Source organism: Tympanuchus pallidicinctus, unplaced genomic scaffold, assembly GCF_026119805.1.
Source record: "Tympanuchus pallidicinctus isolate F22 unplaced genomic scaffold, pur_lepc_1.0 scaffold1, whole genome shotgun sequence".
In the NCBI taxonomy this organism is placed as follows: Eukaryota; Metazoa; Chordata; class Aves; order Galliformes; family Phasianidae; genus Tympanuchus; species Tympanuchus pallidicinctus.
Genome location: NW_026294618.1, coordinates 87812547 through 87834619, shown reverse-complemented (window position 1 = coordinate 87834619; position 22073 = coordinate 87812547). Strand labels below are relative to the sequence as shown.

General features: G+C 40.3%; 1 protein-coding gene across 1 annotated transcript in view; it reads left to right on the top strand.

The window, feature by feature from the left end:
* PACC1 (proton activated chloride channel 1) overlaps positions 1-22073 on the top strand; it is an 80017-nt gene that overhangs the window by 31624 nt on the left and 26320 nt on the right. The window contains exon 2 of the mRNA XM_052702151.1: positions 10640-10777. The gene's annotated coding sequence lies outside the window, so the exon portion shown is untranslated. The remainder of the gene's footprint in view (positions 1-10639; positions 10778-22073) is intronic.

Sequence of the window (22073 nt, the reverse complement as noted above, 5' to 3'; positions counted from 1 at the left end):
TCCCCCCAAGTCATACTATCCACCTGACCATACTTAATCAGTGTGTTCTGGAAGTGATACTACAAAACAGAGACTTCAGGTACCACAATGTTAGGTTCTCTATGCAAGTTTTGACCAGCATGCCTTCCATAGTAATATACCAGCAGAAATAAAAAATAAATCTCATTTTTCTGACTTTTTTTTTTTTTCACAGCACATCCTCCTTTTAAATTCATGCATTTCTTTCTAATTTAATGCGTTTTACCTCTGTGACTGAGACTCCCCAATATCTGGAATATGCATCATCTTTTTATTCTAAGCAGTCGCATGCTTTTCTTTCTTATTTTAGAATAGAGTGTGGTAAATTCAATGACATGATGAGAGTGTTGAGACAAGAAGAACATCTGTGTGTAAATGTCAGTGATGTTAAAGATTGCTCTCCAGGAGCATACTGCATATTTTGTGTTCAGCGTTCAAGTAGTTTCAGTGTTCAGAAGCAGCAGCGAGTTGGAGGTGATAAACAAAAAATGTGATGTAAGCAGGCATCATTGCTTCAGTGTTTTAAATTAGATGCCTGCAGGGCCCTTAATGCAGTCTCTCCTTTGACTCCTTCATGAAATAAAATTGCTGTCACTGTAGGCTCTCTTATCTGCAGCAGGTATGACCAGCAAAACCTGTGTGTTTCCTTAAAATATGTAAGTAGCAATAAAAACTTCCAAATTTTATTTTAGTTTAGCAATATTCCTGCCTGCCGCTAACATGGGCTAAAGAAAAATCTGGAAGTGAAGAGTTATTTCTTTCTGTAGGTTGTCATCCCTAGAGAGCAGAAATTCTGATAGAAGATGAGCAGAGGGGAAGAGAGCTGACAAATTTTAACTGCACCTATTCCTTTGTGGGCTTACAATCTGTTCTGTAATGAGGAAGGAGAAGAGCACTAATCAAAAGAAAGCAGAATGTACAAATAACCTTAAATCCAGGCTTTTCTCTTCCTAATTCATGGTTTAGTACTCTGTTTAAGTGGACCTCTTATTATACAGATGTCACCTAATATTTTCCAGCGACAGATTCCAAACCCAGTGATGACTGAGTGTCATGCATTTAACCTGTGGCCTTGGAATGATTTAGTCCAGGTCATGCTGCTAAAGAAATCTGTAGATCTCATGAGCGCATAAGAACATTTATTTCCTTTCTGAATAAAGATCACAGAAGCACTTTGTGTAAAAGCAAGTACAGTCCTACTGTAGCAGCAGTATTTTATTTGACATGATAAATACAGAAAAAGTGCTAAGAAAGGGTCACAGTGATGGAGCTACAGTTTTTCTAAATCCACACTTGTTTGGTTGTTTTGAAAGAGAAAATGAAATTGTCACATGGTTGCTGATTACATAGTGAGTGAATTGTTTCTAACTGTGTGTGCTTGGGGAGATAGACTGTGCAGCTGGGAAATCCCCAGCATGTGACTGGTACAGCTGTGCTTGATAGCATGAACCAGCTTCACTGTAGACCTGAGTATTTCACCATGTTGCATCTGTACCTGTGGGTGTCTGCCTGTTGCAGCATTCAAGTAACTGCCAAACGTTGCTGGACTTTCAGAGTTTGCATCAGCATTTGAACACCCAGGGTGCTTGAACTGTGCTAATCTTTCTTTTGTTGGCAAAGAATGAGGAAATAGAGTCCCAAGTGCAGTGAAGAAGAAAATTTTCTGTAATAGTGAATACAGTATCCTTAAGTCATCTGTGCCTTCCTGAGAAAGGACAGAAATAAACAGTTGGGAAAAGCAGAAGCTAAGGCTATTTTTGTGCTTATCCATCCATGTCTTGTTCCTGTGTTTTCTCCTCTTGTGGCATCTTGTCAGCAATTGAACTGGTGAGTTCTTTGGGATAGGAGCTCTTTATTACTTGCTGGTATAGTGCCAAGGTTAACAGGACTCAATTCCTTATGAAGTCTATAAGATTCTTTGTAACACAAATTTTTTATTTCAACTCATGGTTTTTTGGATGGCTCATTCCAACACACAGCATGTTGTTGTGTGTGTCAAAACTGCAGGCAGTTGGTTGTGCAAAGTGTCTGCCGTCCAGAGCTGCATGGTTGGAGGTTTGGTTCATTAATAATTGCAAAGCATCACTGTGATGATTTTGCCTGTTTTGTAGTCAGACTTTTTCACAATTCAGCCATTTCCTGGAAGGTTTTTAACACACTGTGGACTTCAGTGTTTCTCCCAGATATGAACCCATAGCCCAACCTGATGGTGAGCAGTCATCTTCATGATGTTGCAAGAAACTACCTCTCCTTGGATTTAAGAAATCAGTTATATGATTTCTAAAATACTGTGATCCCTGACCAGAATGAGTTACTAAGAAATAATGTAAATAGAACATAATAGTTCAGTTAGAAAGGACCTACAGAGACCACTGAGTCCAACTGCCTGACCATATCTGGGCTAACCAAAGGTCCCCCTCTGTACTCAGCACTGGTAAGAATGCACCTTAATTACTGTGTTCAGTTTTGAACTCCTCCTCAACTCCTCACTACAAGAAAGACCTACAGAGAATGATTTCAAATTGCACCAGGGAAGATTCAGGTTGGACGTTAGGAAACACTTCTTCTCTGAAAGAGTGGTCAGGCACTGGAATGGGCTGCCCAGGAAGGTGGTGGTGTCACCAACTCTGGAGGTGTTCAATCAACTTTTAGATGTACTGAGGCACATGGTTTAGTGGGAAATATTGATGTTAGGTAGAGGGTTGGATTGGATGATATTGGAGGTCTTTTCCAACCTTGGTGATTCTATGATTCAAAGCATATTACTCAGGACATTAAAGGTGTGATATCCTGGTAGAATCTGTTAGGGCTGTAAGGTTTCCCTTCTATGTCAATGCTGCTCATTCTGGGTCTGGATTATAACAGTGCTGTTTCAATTGTCCTGATAAAGCTCTACAAACATTTAAAACATGTTTTCGTCTTGATATGTGTTACCTTACATTTTTTTAGACCAATTAGGGCTGATACTTAATGATTGCATCAAAACATCAAATGGAGAAGATGACACTTGAGAGGATTTGGGTTTAATATTATGCCTGCAGTTTGTCACACAATGTGGTGCAAATGTTTGTGGTGGAATGCTGCAGCGTGTTACCCTTACCTTCCCTAATTCTGGGTGTAAATTGTGATTGTAGATAAAATTGCATATTTGTACTGAGAGTTGCCTGTTGCTCAGTTTTATATTCTAAGTGACAGAAAGATATTTGTACAAAGAAATGCCACTTAGAAAAAAACGCAGAGCTATATTCTTTGTAGATCATTATATTCTATATTCATATAACATTTTCTTCTTTTTATATTTTAAATAATGATCCCTTTATGAGGCCTTTTATTGGGCTGATACTTCAGAATTCCAAAGTATTCTCTTCTGTGAGTCATTTCACAATGAAGAACAGCACATGCCTTAGTTGATCTGTTTGAGTGGTCAAAGGGTAGCAGGAAATGGCACAAATGTTTGGTAGAGCACATAGTAAGGATTAGCACAACAGCAAGAAGATCACAAGCTATTATTATTCCACTGATTTGTTGCTTTCTATTTTCTGTATGCGATATATTTCTCTGTAGTTTTTGAGGAAGTAGTCAGATAAAAGGTCACAGTGGCTTTATGAAAGTGAATCATGCACCGATTCACTGTACGCAGTGTGTGTTCTGTATATTTGGATCGTGCCGTCCTTCTTTAGTTTGCTGTCCGTTCTGCTGTGGGAACCAGACTTAGATTATTGGGATGTAAATCAGCTAAGTAGATACGGTGTTGCAACATAACCTTATGGACTTGAGTGAAAATGATATAGTTCATTTAATTTCCATAGATAAACCATAATTCAGTGCTAACTTAGGCCATATCCCCAGAATCTCTGAGGTGGGATTGAGATGAAGAGAGATTTCCTTGGCAAAAAGTAGAATGCGGGGAGCATGCTTATCACTTTCTTGTCACAGGATGGAGAATGTGCTCCCTTTCCAGATTTACATGACTGCATGCAAGTGTCATAGTTTCAGAATATGATACTTCCCCAGACTCACATTAAAATATGTAAAATGGAGTTGGGAACAGGGTCTTTGTGACAACCCGCAAGAGCCAGAGCATCAGCTTCTCTCAGCTTTTTTGTTACTGGCATTAGGTTTGTTAAAGTTGCCAAAGCTGGGGTTTGGGGAGGGCAGGCAGGGAAAAAACACAATCCCAGGTAAAATTCTGAAGCAAAATAAGTCACCAAAAATTGTGATTGGGATGGTGCAAGAGTCTGGTTTGGTTTGGTTTGGTTTGTTTTTTTTTCCACAGCGAAACTGACATGTTTGTGCATGCTGCATTCTGCTTAGTCATTTGGCTAACGTTCCTTGTTCTCCAGGGCCACCATATTGCATAACGTAGAGGCATTTAACCAACCTCACATGCTTCACCACAGTGTGATAGGTCACTTGACATTATGAGGAACATGACATAGTAATTAGGGACCTTTTCTTTCCTCTTCCCCCAAAAAGTAGAAGATTTCGTACTTGTGGTATCATGTTAGCAGTTTAGGGAAATGATGCTTTCTTTTTCCCCCAGAGCAAATACAATACGTTCTGTTATGCTGCAGGCTTTCATCATGCTGACATGTCAGCATCTCAATTCTCACTTGGAAATGCACCTTTTAGGGCTGAAAAGGCAACTTAGGCCAACTTGGGCATTTAGTTCATTGTTACCAAACATTCTGTCTGAGCTAACAGAACATTAAAGGTAGAGTATTCCCTGTAACTTCAACTAGAGCAGACAATCTTGAGATATCAGTACTGATGCCAGTGTGATCTTCATCTGCTGGAGGTTCTGCTCGGTACTTGAGACAGCCAACAGCTTTCTCATAAATCACATAGACCACACCTGTAACACTTGGAAAGGCAGCCCCAGCAAAGCTGTGATCTAGCAAGGGCACTCCACAGGCGTAAACTGTCATACATCTGGGAACTGCTGTTGGGAGTGAAGGATAGAGAGACAGTCCCATTAGTAACATCTGTTATTTTACTTAAAAGAAGTTGGAAACCAAAGCCTACCAAGGAAGAGTACCACTAAGCTTCTCTATGATACTTAACAACAAAAGCTAGCCAATAATTTCATTGGTGCATTTCTGGACTGAGGCACCTCGGGTTTCTTCTAATGACGAGTATAATTACAAGTCCTCTGACCTTTGGCTGTCTTAATGCTGGCATCCAGGCTTGAAAGTTGTGCATTGTGCTAAGGCAGTTTGAGTTCTCTTACTACACCTACAAGTGGAATGCCAGTCCAATGTGCTCAGTAATGAAAATAAACACTGAGTTGAACAAATGGAAGCACTGTTGGACACAAGGGCTCAGTTTAACTTTGGCATCATAACTTCGTTCTTTTAACGCCATCTTGAAGATGTTTTTCAAGATGGAAGAAATCTGTTTTCCAGCCTTTCTTCTTCAGATAATGTGAGATCAATATATATGGAACTGAATGGATTTCATACGTTTTGTAGTTTACATCTTTGGAATTACCCCACAACATGACTGCTGAGTATTGCTTCATTCTTGCAGATCTATTCCTGTATTTTCTACAGATAAAAGAATGTTTTAAAACTTTACCTGAAATATGAATTGACAATAGTGGTAAGAGAGAGAATGCCTCTGTAAAGTGTCTATAGTTATCTGCCTTTGAATATTCAGGCATTATACAATACTCAGTCTTAAAAGTGGTTTTGTCCCTTCCTAATAGGTACAGTGCTTGTTTCTTGCTGAGATGCAGATTTACAGTATTTAAGGAGGAAAAAATAGGACTATCATTTCCCCTTCAATTTGTCTTTACAATTATTGGCATAAATTCTCTTTCCGTGATTGAGTTAAGCTGTTTCATACATACACAAGGGGAAGATGCAGCTGCCTTCGTGTGTTTGTGTGTTATTAACTTTTCAGGTGAGCTTTGCAGAAATAAGGAAGTTTTACTGATGCACTTTATTTTATGCAATCTTATGTTACAGAAATTGCATTCTGAGAGAGACGTGCAGATCACCAATTCTGGAAACAAAAATACACACAGAGTTCTTGGGCACTGGGAATAATGGACAATACTAAATAGTTGTGAGGACAGGGAAATGTATGCAGCTGAGTTTGGGAGCTAAAACAAGAAACACAGAGTAAGTAGGAAGTTTATCTTGGATAAAGATAGAGGAAAGATGAGTGAGAATGTAGGGCTGTATCCCACTTTACCAGTTGGGGGCTCTTGTAAGCCATCTCATTTGTTTGATTCCTGCACAGCTGGAAAGTATCAAGCTCTATAAAACGAGTTGTTAGTTTTATCTTGAGAGTATAGCTGATAAATAAATTGGAGGGAAAAGAAGAAAAACAAACAAAGTGTAAAGTCAGTTCTAGTTTCTGCCTTCTCTCTGTGGGAGGTTTCTAGCCCTTCGGCTAGACTGCAAGTTGAGTGCCTGCCTTTGGCACAGCTGAGAGCCCAAAGCTGTGATGAGGAACACAGCCTGCAAACAAGAGTTAGAAAACAGACCTAGCATCAACGGAGGAGATTTCTGTGCTCCTAGCAGCAGAGGTGTGGGGAAAGTTTTGCACTCCTTGCCTTGCTGCCCCGTTCTGTTCCCCAGCTGTGGCAGAGGCTGAGCCAAATGTCCCTGCAGTGTGCTGCAGCTGGTGAGGCAAGGCCAGTGAGCAAGGTGAGCATAGGGTGGGATAATGATCAATTAACAGTACTCACTGAAACTGGTAGTAAAAGCTAATTATTATTTGTGAAACCGGTAGTAGTAAACCAGTTACTATGTTTAATTAAAGATCTATGCTGATGTCTTCTAACTGGAAAGACCTCCAGAACTCTTAAGTTTTGTCTAGGTGCTCAGGTAAAAATGATAAGAGCTGAACAATCGAGATGGTGTCAAAGTTTAAATGTGCACTGGCAGTGCTTGAGCAGCTCGGCAGAGAAGGACCTGGGGGTCCTGATGGACGAGAGACTGAACATGAGCCAGCAGTGCGCTCTGGCAGCTCGAAAGGCAAATGGGATCCTGGGCTCCATCAGGAGAGGGGTGGTCAGCAGGGAGAGGGAGGTGATTGTCCCTCTCTACTCGGCTCTTGTGAGGCCCCATCTGGAGTACTGTGTCCAGGTGTGGAGCCCTCAGTACAAGAAAGACATAGAGATCTTGGAAAGGGTCCAGAGGAGGGCGACTAAGATGATCAGGGGGCTGGAGCACCTCCCCTATGAGGACAGGCTGAGGGAGTTGGGCTTGTTCAGCCTGGAGAAGAGAAGGCTGCGGGGTGACCTCATTGCAGCCTATCAATACCTGAAGGGAACCTACACCCAGGAGGGGAGTAAACTCTTCAAAAGGGCTGACAACAGCAGGACTAGGGGAAATGGATCCAAGTTGAAGGAGGGAAGATTTAGGTTGGATGTTAGGGGGAAGTTCTTCACAAGGAGAGTGGTTAGGCCCTGGAACGGGCTGCCCAGGGAGGTTGTGGATGCCCCGTCCTTCGATGTGTTTAAGGCCAGATTGGACGGGGTCCTGGGCAACCTGATCTAAATGTGTATGTTTGGTGGCCCTGCTAGGCAGGGGGGTTGGAACTACATGATCCTTGAGGTCCCTTCCAACCCGGGTGATTCTGTGATTCTGTGATTCTGTGCTTAAGGATTGTGCTCAGCTTCCCACTGGGGTGCAGATTCACATATAGTTCCATCTATGGGAATGGCACATTCCAGGCACATGTAGTGCCATCCACTAGATAGTCCTTCTTTCTTCCTTCCCACCCTTACCTGCATGTTGTTTTGTCCCTGTTTGTGTGACTGCACATTGATTTAGACTGGGAAGCAAATTCAACTTGAATTTATTCATTCGTCTACTTATTGAGGGGTTATTTTCCTCACTACAATTTAGTTTGTGCCTTTACCAGCAGCTCTCCTGGCATAAGTAAGGCTGTGGTGTAAGGTGGAAATAAGCTGGACGGAACAAGGTGTTAAAGCCAGTACTGTTGCTGAAAGAGATGTTTGTGAAAATACACCTTGTTTTGGTACAGAGCAGCCAGAAAGAGGGTGTAACTGAGTTCCCTAGGAATTGCTGGGTTACATGTGGTCACTTCTGCTCAGAACAGAGACCTGGACCTGAGTTCCTGTGAACCTCCACTCTCTTCTGTAGTGCACTAAACAAAAATCTCATTGCCTCTAAATTCTGTTCTGTAGTTCTGTTCTAAATTGAAGTGGATGTAAATTAATTCACAGAAAGGAGGGGAAAAAATCCCAAACCCACACCGAAATGTTCAGTATGATGCTGGTGTTCCTCAGTGCAGCCCTCTTGTCCTTTTCCACATTGTGCCCTGGCACTGGTGCAAGAGCAGATGCTGCTAATGGCCCTTTGTGCTGCACAGACGTAAATCCCTTCTAGGTGTTCACCTCAAATGTGCTGTTTCTTGTGCTGTAAATCACAGCACTTGTGCACTTCAAAGCTTTGCAGTGAGACAGCCTATTCACTCCTTTCGTGTTTGTCTCACTGCTTTCCCAGAGCTGTAGTTCCCTCGGGTAAAGACATTCCTTGCCTTACTTTTTTGAGGTATAATGCTGGAAGATTTTGATTTTTATTGAGTGCTTTCTACTTACAGTTCTCAGAGTGACGTAAGCACTTTGTCATTTCTTGTACTGAAAAATAGACATAGATGAACAGATTGACCAAGTAGTTTGATCTCCATCAGAGCTCGGAATAGTTCAGTAGCTCTCCTTGCTTCAGGCCATTGCCCAAGTGCAATGGGACTATTCCTTACATAAACTTAACTTGCTTATTTTTACATGTTTATGTTATACCTCTGTGTTACATATTTTTATTAATTTGGGCTAATTTGGTCCTTAAAAATAGTTAATGAGAGACAACCAAATTCTCCTATATGTCCAGCTGCATCTCTTCTTTCACATCTGAGGTAACACTCACTCGTATCACATCTCTCATTCCAGTCCTGTCCATCCTATGCTGCCACTGCAGAGGTCCTCAGGGTTGTCCTGCTAAGCCACTTGCTGATATTGCAGAGCTCTCTTCACCTGGGTCCTGGGGGAGGCAGGTCATCTCCGCATCAGAAATTGGCAGGAACTTTGCCACTGAAGTTGATGCCGTGATTCAGAAATATAAATGGAATCGGAATTGTGCCTAGGTCCCTGGAAGAGAATTTATGCTAAGTAGCAGTTTGGAATCTTAATGGCTTCTTAACCCCCAGCCCAACAGAGGAGCAAAGACCCACCACGGACTCTGCCTGGCCCCCGGAGCTCACCCCCAGAATTATCACTGCTCGCCTGTATGCTGGTGCACCAATCCACGCTCCAGGAAAATAAGTGTGCCATTTTTTTTCTTTCAATTTTACCTCACAGTCCTCTTCTTACAGATTGTCCTATTTCTCGGCGCTGCTGCCCTGAGTCTCCTCAGCCCACTGCTGCATTTCCAGTTGGTTACATTATACCGTCCTCTAGTGGTAAAAGGCTCAGCTTGCTAGCTCGTATCAGAAGCTGGCAGCTTTCTGGCACTTTTTTCTCTATGTTTGTTACACGTTAATGCTATTCCAGAAGAGCCAACTTGCTTTGAGAAGGTTGCTTAATGACAGCGAACACTGAGAAAGAAGTTTTTGACAGAGGAACTTTGTAACAAAATTGATTTTAACTGCCATAGTGGTACTTTGCTAACATAATTTGGTTTCACTGCCTCAGCCATTCTTCTGTGCTGTTTCTTGAACTAGCACATGGAAGAATACTTGTTGGAAAAGCACAAAACATCAAGTTAGATTTTATATATTAAAAATAAATTCTTCATTCAGGGTGGTGGGGCAGTGGCACAGCTGCCCAGAGAAGTTGTGGTGCCCCATCCCTGCAGGCACTCAAGGCCAGGTTGGATGGGGCCCTGGGCAGCTGCAATGCTGGGGGCAGCCATGTCCAAGGCTGGGGTTGGGACTGGGTGGGCTTTGAAGTCCCTTCCAATTCAAATTGTTCTGTGATTCTAAGTCAAGAGATTTGAGTTATTGCTCTGTTTTAACTCTATAAATTTTGGTGAAACTTTCAATGTCATTTTTCCTGTTTTCTGTATGGAAAGGGGAGTGACAGTATTAGGTATTTCATCGTGGTGTTTGTTGGCCATTGATGAAATCAAATTCCTAAGTGCAAAGAGTTTACAATGTAGAAAACAGTACTATATCACCACTTGTTAGACAATCCTGTCCCAGAAGTGGTATTTTTATTTTTTTGCATTAAATCAAGGTGAGTTCTTACCATATGTAAATACCCCAGGTTTGTAACTTTTCCCTCACTGATAACTTACTACCTTACTACCTACGATAACAGACTTAATTGATAAAAGCAATTTGGAAGCTAAGGGGAAAAAAATGCAACACTGGAAGTGATTTCAGATTTACTTTACTTTTCCTATACATATATTAGAATGTTTTGTTAATACATTTGGACCTACGTTAATAAATCATTGATTTATTTGTGTTTAATTGCTGATTTAACCTTTAAATTAAATAATAATAATAAAAGAAAGGAACAAAACCTGACCTGAAATGTAATACTAATTTCTAGTTTCTAGTATTCATGTAAGTGTAATAATATACAGAACTAGGAGAAAGTTCCATGAATTACCATTTTGATAATTAATATTTCTTCTAATAGGAAAAAATTCACATGGATTTTTATGCACTCTTCTGCAAGAATAAGCATAGAAAGAAAGAAACTGCTCTGAAACCAAGTGGTTCCTCCCAGCGGGGCAGAAATCTGAAGGACTTTTCGTTTCCAGAGTACAGCAATTAGGTAAGAATTAATGATTTTCATGAGTCCAAGACTGATCACAAGGTGTCTTTGTATAATGGAAAAATCAGCATTCAGGATGGGTTGTACAGTTACACTGCTAACTACAATCTCAGAGCAATCCAGTTTTGACTGTTTAAACTTGATCACAAATTTCCAGTGGCTGTCAAGACGGATTGGTAGGAATGCAGCTGCCATTTGTCCTTCACTTACTTGACCTCAGAATCTTCCTGTAGACAAAACTGCCTCTGGGCAGGCAAATTCTGAACTGCGTGGTCTTTATGTAGGTGCCCTTCCACAGCTTTGTGCATTACTGAATTGTTGCCCAACTAGACCAGTTTGTTGCTACAGAGCTAATCTAGCATATAACAGCACGGGTAATAAAATGGAGATCTGTTATCTCCTAATGCCTGATTGCCAGTAATGTAGCTTGCTTTTGTGAATGGGAAAGAAGACTGGGATTTGCCTTTAAAAGCTTTGAAGTGAGTGTTTTTGTCTCTCTTTTCTGATACAGCTATTCTAGACTTGACAGATGGACAGGTCCTTGAGCTAGGTTGTTCTGAATTGAGGCAGCTGGGCAGTTAATTTAACACTGCTCAAAGCTAATTTGGGAGGTGGCCTTTGTGCTAGGTGGGCTGCAGCGTGACGTGTCACAACGTAGTGCTGCAGAAGCAGAGGAAATAGGAGTAATGGAAGTAACGTACTAAATTGCTTAGGTGTATTGCTTTAGGTGCAACACAGCTTTCTGATGTACAGGTGTTTCAGACACTGGTGGTCCACCACCATACAAAGACCTGGAATTAGCTAACAACATTAGTTAAATGCCAAATCCCTCCCCAGGCTGGTCGAGGCATGAGACTTGCTGATTCCTCTGTTGATGGGCCTTGAAATCAGAACACTGTACATCCCCAATCAGAGCCATGGGCCTCCACCTGTATAAGTGAATTTCTGCTGATTATAGCTCCATTGCTTCAGCAGAGTCTGGCTTCCCAATTACGTCAAATCTGGTCTAAAATCCCAAGGGAAAAATACTTGCTCTGATTTTTTCGGTCACTCTCAGGAATATATTGATTTAAAGCCTCAAAGTAGATTCTAATGATACTAGCTATTGAAATCAAGTGCAGTGGATATTTGATAGTTAAGAAATCTTTTATTTCATTCAAGCACAGAATGAGTGTTGATATGAAAATTACACCAAGGAATTTTTACTGGGCAGCAGTAAGAAGTGCCTTGTGGACATTTCTGTACTGTTTTTGTAGTAGTAGTAATAACAGCAACAGCAGCACGGTTGAAAAACCTTGCAAAGTAACGCACAGTAGAGTGAAATATCTCCTTCTGTGTTTTTATATATTAGGAATAACTCCATTGCAGCTTGATACGTTGTTTAGCTTGTGTGTGATGCATTTTTCTGTGTATGTATATGGTAAGAAAGGAACCTAATTTCTTCTCATATTGAGTATGTCAGTTTTTTTCCTAAGTAACAAGCAGCACACCCTACTAATATATGACATCGCGTTACACGATCGCTCCTTACTTCACTGGCTGCATTCAGTTTTCTTTCCAATAACAGGGATATTTGCTCAGAGCCATCAATTGTAACCACATCTCCTCATTCTACACTGTTGTTAGTGGAGTCAGCAATCGCCTGCATTCAGTTCTTCATTACATTTTGGAGGATTAACCCATTCCTAACTCTCTTATCTTTATTGGTATACATTCTTCAAGTTTGTAAAGGTTGTGCCCTTTAAAAAGCCAATTATTAATATATGCCAGTTGCTTTTAGCAAATAAACTACTTGTAATTATTATTGCTAATAATTTGTCCAAAACTTTATTTCTGCTTTTCCTCTATCTACTCATTCTGTCTTTGTGTTTTTGAGTTTCTAAGTGCTCTTGTGCTGGTATGTTTCCAAAGAAGCTGTCTTTTTGTGTATAAGATATAGTTTGGATGGGACAGTAATTGTAAGGATTTTTTAATAACACATGCCGTAGATACCACTAATTTATAGTGGTAAATTTAGAATCTTCTTGTTATTACATGAAGATCAAGCCACTTAATATCAGGATTTACCACATTGATTCTCTGGAATTCTCTGGTATCAGTAATGACCAGGAAATCAATTTACTGCACAGATAAAAGTAAGTAGTACAGAATTGGAGAAAATATTTGAATGAAAGATGGTAGATGTGAAAAGCACCCATGGGAACGATGAGATGTTTAGAATGAGATTCTAGGTTGACAGAAATTGCTATTGCTCCATGGAATTTAACAACAATTTCATCGATTGAGAATCAAAATAATGAAGTTAAACTTATGAGAGAAAGCAAGAACCACCCATAGACCCAGCATGCACAGAGAATGTCTGCAGGAGGAAGACCCAGCAGAGGTAGCAGCAGTTCTTCAGCCAGAAGGATAGTTTTCCTGTGATTCTCTCACAGCTGGCATATGGACGGCTTCTTATACAGGTTAGAATGGAATACATTGGGGTACTGGAGTTTGTCTTGCTAGATTAAAAATGCACTTATATGATCCAGCCACTGGATGTCTCTCTTGTTCCGCTTACAAGGACGAAGTCTGGCCTCTCAGAGCCAAGCATCTCAGAGTTAAATGAGCCACTGTGGAAAACCAGCTGTCACAGATGTCCAGCTGACTGCAGTGACACAGTGCCAGGCCTGGACTTGCCAGCTTACAGCGTGTGAGGCTGTAACAACAAGATATGAGCAAGAACAAGAGCTGACAAATGCATTTTTTTCTTGCATTATAACTGCACTTCTTACCAGCCCCTTCTTTTCCAGCGTTCAACACAACTGCATTAAGCAGCCTGCTGCCAATAGCTGAATACTATTTGAGAAAACAAGTTGAAATCAATTCTGCCTTTCTCAGTAGTTACAATATATAAGCAAGTACTTTGTTAGGCTGAAATAGTAAAGTGCACCAGAGATGTTTTCTTTTTTCCTGCCAGGTTTTTGTTCAAGTGGGTTGAAGTTGGCAGTAACTTGAGCTAGACAAGAGCCAGATTTCCTTTTTCTGGAAAAGTCTGCAGCTTCTATTTATTTCTCTGTTCTGAAAGGGAATTACAAGAGACGCTTTCAGAGCTTCCCATGAAATTCTGTTATTTGCTCCACTGTGTTGCTTGAGCAAGGGAGATCTTTCTGTGTGCACACTGTCTTGTTCATTTGAACATCCTGAGGTGTCAGAAATTAATGAATGTGGGAAAACGTGTAAGAAAATCCTTTTGAGGTAAAGAACCTCAAGATCTCTGGCTTGTATTCACATTGAATCAGATAATTTCATGCAGCACCAAAGCACACAGCACATAGTGTTCCGGAGGTCTGAGGAACAGGGAAAGACAGAGTCGAGCCTTAGGTGATGATTTCAGGGCAAGTGAACCTGAGTGCTGAGAGCACAGGGTTTCAGTGGTTCACACAGGATAACACAGGAATTTGGGGATTGGGAGAACTAGGTCACTATTTCCATTCTTCCCTTCTTCACACCTTTTTTTTCAGTTTCATCAATGTGTTTTGACATACTCTCCCCTCCTTATATTAATACTATATTTTACTTAAAGTTAAAACCCTAGATTACGAATTCTGAATGAGAAGAGCCTGATGTCTGTAGGAATTTTGCTGGATTGTTTTCTGTACTTCTCAGTATGCGTGAAGTGAGTTATGTAACTTTTTGCCTCGGTGGTTGGCCAGTGTATGAGATCTAGGGCTTATTTCTTTCAAAATATTGGTAGGAAATCTTCCTGGACATTCTTTGTAATCAAAATGGGATTAAACTGCAGTCCTGTTTCCTTGTATGAAGCAGGAAAATAGACAAAAGGAAACAGCTCCTTTTGTAGTATTCCAAGCCTCTCAGTTCAGGCAGCACTGCCCTCAGAAAACTCTCTCCTTTTCTCTCTTCATGTGTGCTCAGGATCATTCTACAAAATGTCCCACTGATTTCCATCTTTGCCTGCATTTTGTCTTCACGTGGGTTTTGCTCTCTTCTATCTCAGAATAACTATAATAATAATGGAAGTGCTTTTCAACAGCATAAACTAAGCCTTGAACCGGGATATAGCAAGTGTCATTTCCAACTGATTGATGTAGGCAAACCTGTGTTTTGCTATACTGAACATTTTAACTCCTGGATTCCAACATTTTCCAGTTAGTAATCCCCAATCCTCGTCATGCATGTGAACACCATAATCTGAAGTGGGCATTTAGTGCAAGAACCAGACTGTATGGCTGTTACTTTTGGCTGCAAAAGCCCTGGAGAGCTGCTTAATTTTGCCTAGTACTATGCAATTGGAAAATAATTTGTCATCCCACCCCCAGAAATCAAGAATACACATCCTCGTAACATGTGATTTCTTTTTAGAGCCTTCCACTAGATTTGGCAATAGCTCCAGTATTCATTATTAATTATCCTATACTGCATTTTGCAATAATATCTGTGCTAGTGTTGCTAGAACTCCTTGCAGCATGTATCCATGCAAAAGGAGCAGTGAAAGCAAAGGGATAATGATGTGTGCAGATGACTGCAGTAGGGTATTGAAGTTCCAGTATATTTTTATTCAAAAGCAAATGCCTAATTCAAAAATATTGGATGGAAACTGGATCTGTAATTACGTTCACAAATTGAGAAGTCCTCTTTTGGAGCTTAATCTAAACAGTATAGAGAATGTAGGTTTCTGAGAGCCATAGGAAACATCAAAGCTGACCACATAGATTTTGGTGGTCCAGGAAAAGGAGGAGGGATTGGATTCTGAAACAGTGAACATCAGCATAGCTCAGTTGGAGCTTTTTATTGATGTATGCAAGTTGAAAATTGTTTTATGACTCCAAGTTGCATAGAAACAAAGCAAACCAAAGAAACTGTTATGAAAGCAACCGTCCAGGAAAACATGGGGGAAGAGAAATACAGTGAAAACAGAACTCTTTCTAAATTAAATTTACTTACTAAATTTAATAAAGTTTCTTAGTGAGGAGTTTCTGGGAAACGTAGATTGAAATGTGAAGCAAACTTTGCTCTTTCAGCTGCCTTGGCGGTATACTTGCAGCAAGAAGTAAATTTCATTTTTGTACTGCTTTTAAAAGAACTTTCTAGATAAAAATGCCCATGCTTCACAACCGCCTTAAGAAGTATTTGTTGTGATTGTTGCTAAAGGAACAGTGTAATAGTTTCATAAATATCAGAGTTAGCAGGCTTCTAAAAACAAGCAAAATTGCCTGTAGGTGATTTCCATTTGTACAGAAATAGTTACTCTCTCAACTTAAACTTTCCCTAAACTTTCTCCCTGGGCCTGTTACTTATTAGTGCATACTTTACTGTCCTATTCCTGCTTCCTTTAGCTGTTTTGAATTAACTGTGGGTAGAAGCAATACTTAATTTAAAAGTACTGGAGAGAAAAACCTGATCTGACAAATTACAGAAGATAAACAACATTATGGATAGCTTGTGTCTATGATGAGATCAGAAACAGGCTGATGAGCCACACTTCTTTTTGAAAAAGCAGTAGCTGTGCCACATCATCGTAAAGCTTATGACTGATGTTAGAGAAAAGGTGAAATCTTCCAACAAAGTGGCTTCCAGAGTAGAGTCTGAGCACAAAGAGGCTTTGATTTTGATTTTTATTATTTCTTTTGTTGAGTTGCTGTTAGGTGTTCAATAGGGGTGCACTTCCCTTATTTTCACTGTCTTTCCCTTGAATTTTAATTTTGGCACCTAGTATCTTGATAGGCAGCTTTTACTAAAGCTGATACAATAATTTTCCCTACCGACTTGATGTGTGGACGAGCCTCATGCTAGTCATATTTAGAGCTTTTTCTTCCCTGTGGAAATGCAGGAGAACCTTGCTGCCAGCAAATTAGCTTGCATTGTGTTTTTCTGTTCTTCTGCACAATATTTCTATCATATTTGGGATGCTTATCATTGGACAGCTATAGGATTATGCTTATGAAAGGACAAGCAAAGTACAAAGAGAGATATTAGAAAATTGAGTCTTCCTGGTCTGATTTCATATCAGGCTTTGAATCCCTATGGACTTATCCCTGAGAGATCCTTAAAGCTGTTTGAATTAACTGTGGAGAGTCCTGCAACAACTCCTTCCGACGAGCAAGAACAAGGTGGCAATAGTATACCAAAAGGATTCACAGTGCTGGTCCTAAGCTGGCACACTTAAAGTGGTCTCAGGTGCTCAACTCTCATCAAAGAGTTGTTTTTACAGAAGGCAGCAAGAGGCAGGAACATGGCTGAACAGTATGGCCTTATGGTATGGGAACTGTGTGGTGAAAGCTGATGATGCTCCTGATCATGGAGTCACGTCAGCCCAGGAAGTGCAGGTGGACTGTGGTAGTGTGTCCTCATCCCCATTTGGTGCCCATTAGGGAAAAAGTAAGAGGCCCTCGCCCTATGCTTCTTCGGTATTCCTGGGTTTGGCAACTTCACTTTGTGTTCATCATATTAGATAAGTTGTACTTTGCGTTCCTCAAGTCTTCTGAATCCTTTGTCAGTGGGAAGGAAGCATTCATAAACTTGTTTGCATAACAAGTTTCTGAAATTTGCCTGTGGATAAAGTTTTATGTAAGAGCTTGTCTCACAATCTTTAGTTTTGGAAGGTGATTTTAGAAGCACACAGTTACTGGTAACACCTCTGGGAGGTTGATTCCCCCTGGAAAATGTATAACTCCTCAGAAAAGATGATGAGATGTTATGGTCTGAACTGAAGAGTGAGTTTGTAATCCCCTCATCTGCTGGCTTTTTTTGGCAAATCTATCCCTGATGCTTCATTGCAAGGCACTACAGAAAATCATTTCTTTCTCCTTCAGGCAGTACGTAAGCCTTTGCATTTTCCCACCTTTGATTAAACAAAAACCATCACAGAAATTTAAGTGGAGAAATAAAATGCAGAATAGTGGGTACAATATAAAATATAAATAAATCTCCAGGTTTTCTCTTTAAAATGTGTATGCTGCCTTTCCTCACTACACTAGGCTGAAATAACAAGGCAGGACCCAACTAGATAACAAGGCTGGCTCTGATCTCTTATTCCACTGAGACTGTTGGCATCCAAATTTCTACTACCTCTCCATTGCTTAATTTGAGGTATTCTTCTCTACATTCATTCTCTTTCTCCTACTAGTCTTTCCTTTTCCTAATTCTGTCAGCTTTTCAGTTTGTTCCACGATGGCAGGGTTCGACCTACTGTATATTTTGTACTGTGTGACAGGGAAACTGAAGCTCATCGTCCCTTGGAATTCTCAGTGCTGTGTGATGGAATCATCTGGAATGTTAATTCTTATTTGATTATTCTGACATTCTTGATGAAAAATACACACATTAAAATTATAATGTAATTAAAGATTTTGCTTTTAGCATGAATATATTTCTTCTCAATGACACTGAAAATATTTAGTACTCCCAATATCTGTTTATTATTTTGACAAATAGGCAGAGAGCTATGTGTAATTTTAAGGTCGCACAGTTTGTTCCATGCAGCTTAAAGGCAAAGATTTTCGTCCTCCCCTTTTGCCCCATCACATTTTATTATTAATGGATGCATGTGAATTGTCAGCTTTTCCAAAGCTTTGGCATACATGCTGGAATAAATAATTAACCACTCAGATTAATTTAGTTGCTTAACCACATTGTTCACTAACTGAGAGTACTGAAATCTCCCTCGTTCATGCTTTATCTTTTCTCTAGCAGTTTTCCTCCTGTCTTTCACTTCATCCTGTTAGTTTGAACATAAGAATTTGAAGCTGACAGAACCTCTGCTGTGGAAAACACAGTATTCCAAGGGTTGTGTGCTTAGAAATTAACTTCTGGCATCGTCTGGAGGCAAGATCCTAGGGCTGTGCAGCGGGCAGGTTAGTGATGGTTGTCATGAGTGTTAAATGATAAGAACTGAAAGCTCCAGAGAGATGCTCTGCATACATGTGATGTACGGACACAGACAGCACAGAGACTGGCTCTCTGTAGACTGTCTCAAAAGGAAGCAGCACTGAGCACATCAGGATGATCTTTATAAACCTGAAGGCCAACTTGTAATGCATTGTTTGAAAGTTAGATGTATTAGTGATTTATAGCTGGAAGCAGAAGTCTGCTTTCTGAAGTATATGTAGATGACAGGTAAATGATATCAGTGCTGTTCTCTCTCTTATTAGCTGTTTCAAAACATCTTTGAGCTTAGCACTTGCTAACAATCTGTACAGAGGAGTAACCCTTAGTGTTGACATTTGTATCAGCTCACTGTTGTGCAGCTGCATCTCTTCCCCTTCCTCTGCAGTTCCTCTATTTCCTCCTTTGTTTTCTTCCTCTCTGAAACCATCACACTGCAGGTCATAGCACTGTGAATTACGGTTGTGACTCCTTCCTGACAGGACAGGAGCTTGCTATTCAAAGTGTGCTTCCTCAGCTCCAGAGGGGTAAAAACAACTCCTGCAACACAGAATTGCTCCAGCACAGGAATAAATTACATTCAGAAAGTTTGGATTGAATTGAAGTAATATTAGCATAGGTCCGAGGTAATTCTGCAGTTACGTTCAGTTTCTAAGAGGATAAAATGCTTCCATGATGAGTGAAACATTCTCTATAGCTTAAAGAGTAGTTTTCTACTACACTGTAAATTGGGGTGAGGTTCTTGACTGATAATGGCTATGGTCATGTAAATTTATATCAACTTAATCAACCTGTGGTTCAGTGATTTTCAGACACCAAAACGAATGAGCTGAAATAGCAAAGTAGGTTTTCTCAGATAACTACACGTAGGCATGGTCCATTTTGTGCTGCTTTTCTGAGTTTAAAAAGATAAAGTAAATCTAAACTATTTTTAGGTGCAATGAGTCAGTGTAAATGCGTTGATGGAAAAAGATATAATTGAAAGGACAGTCCAGTTAGAGGAAGTTATGAAATGTAATGCTTTCATATAAACATTCTGCAGAACTGATTTGGCTTTCCAAACACAGTGCTTCGCAGTGGGTCATGGAGGCTTCACCACTCACGTGGTGCTGCCCATCTCTGCTTTCAATTCAAATGCATTAAATGCAGAATGTGTTTTTAATACAGAATTGTAGAACTACTGATGTAAATAATCGATGCAGTTCTTAGAGTGTGGTTATGTGAATATGAATGGTGTGTGCAGTCAGAAATAGAAGAGGCCAGCAGGTTGCTAGCTGTGGGAAAAAAAGCATTTGGTGAGATATTTTTTTCAGTTAGCATAAGGGCAACCCCTGACTTATTTTTGTTGCTGTTAAATCAAACACTGTAATGGAGTGGGAGCTACTCTTTTAAGGGCAACATAAGCCAGATTTGTTTAAAAGACTCATCTAGAATGCCTTTGGTTTTCACAGAATCATGAGAAACTTACATCCAAACTCTCTGACACAGCATGCAGTTTGTTGCCTGCTACAATATTATGGAATAATCATTTGCAGCTATTTCCCTATGTATTAAATGTTCTCATAAATACATATTAATTTGTTTAGCAGATACAGCTAATATAATTATTCAGATAAAAACCTGCTGAAGAATTTACTCCTTCTTTTCCAAGCTGAAAAGCTCCTTAAGATGCTAACAGAAGTTCATGTTAGTTTATCATTGTCTGCAAAGTCTACAAACTCTGGTTTGAGGGTTGGAAGCCCACTTCTTACTTACTTGAAATACCTCATTTATTTTAAAATAAACCAGCTAAGCCTAGTTTATGGATGTAAAGTTTACCTCTAGCTTCCAGCTGCAGCTTCATTTTGCACATTCTGAATGTATAATTATGCATCTTGGCAATGTAGTGAAATACCTTCTATACAATATCTTTAACAGCTGAGCCAGAAGTACTGTTGGGGTCATTGTTCTTCTTACCAGTATTCCAGTAAATGTCCAATGGGCACAGGCAAATTCCAAGAGACGACAGACACGGATGAACATGAGCCATTGTATCCAACTGATGTTGCCTTCTTCAAATGGCTGAAAGCTCCCAATACGGCAAAGGGAATTCGAGGGAGGCATGAGCTCATTTAACAGACAGGAAACCTGCAACTTGCAGAGCTGTAGTGGAGCACTGCACTTTGATCTCTGTGTCCCTGGTCAGGAAAATTGCAGCCTTCTTTCTTCGACTAAAGTGGGTGTCTTCTGAAGACGAAAGGGGAAGAATTGCTAAGTTATGGGCTGAATAGCACCTGTGTGATTTGCTGTGAATCCAGGCACCTGCAAGGTATCAAAGCCATATGCCTCAGTATTTTTGGAAACGAGACTGAGTGTCAAGCAAGGAGCCAGCAAAGGAGCCACAAACTGCAAATTTCCCAGAACCACATCTGAAGGGGATGTCACACTTTTCCATTCTGAAGTTCAACCTTTTCTCTGAGTGCATCAGCAGATTTCACCACTTCTGAAACTGTGCTCTCCTGTGAGTTATTTATAACCTCCTGCTGCTTTCCATAGGTAGAATTTCACTCACCTTCGTTCTCTGCTGTGGATTGTTCTATCCCAATGATGTACTGCTGCTTCACATGTTCACCTTTCAACAGCCTGTTTTCTTCCAGCTCCAAGACATACTAGTCTCAAAGGAGACCATTCAGAGAACTGGGAAGGAAGTATTTATCCTTGGCAGCAGCAACTTAAAGACATATGTGATATTCAGTGTATAGAATCATAGAGACTCAGCACATACTCCTAAAACATCCCTGCAAAGCATTCATTTTTAAAGTACCTCTAGGAGATGCACAGATGCACAGTGCTGCTGTTCAAAATTAACACTTTACATTTTGTGTAACAATATTTAGATTTTTCAATGAAACTGCCTTTAAGAGCTGAGCTCAAACATAAAAATTATCAAAGGGCTAAAAGTAGAATGAGATGAAATTATTCAGCATTTATCTGTGATCATTACCAAAAGAACCTTTCAATTTTAAGTAAAGGGTAGGTAGCTGCAGTCTCCCAGGCTGCTCTCGATCTGCCACAGCTCCTTTTGACCAGTTAGGAGTTTAATCTATAAAGTTATCCTTCAGGCATAGTGGGTTGGTGGCTTGGCAACAACGCTCTGCATATCCAACACTACTGGATTTACTATTGCTGCAGAAGAGCACAGAACAACACATAAGGACATTTTCACTTTAGTCATCATCTAATTCTGTCTGCCTGGGTACCAGAAAAGAAGATGCCCTTTCCTTTGCAGACTGAAGCAAATGCTACCTGTAGGCTTTTTTTATTCAGAGACTCTCCTGTCTGGAAAAGCAGGGCTGCGAGGCTTTAAGTTCAGCTCTACTTTCCAACATTCCTACACGTTAGGACTGTTTACATTCAGTACATGCGACTGTTT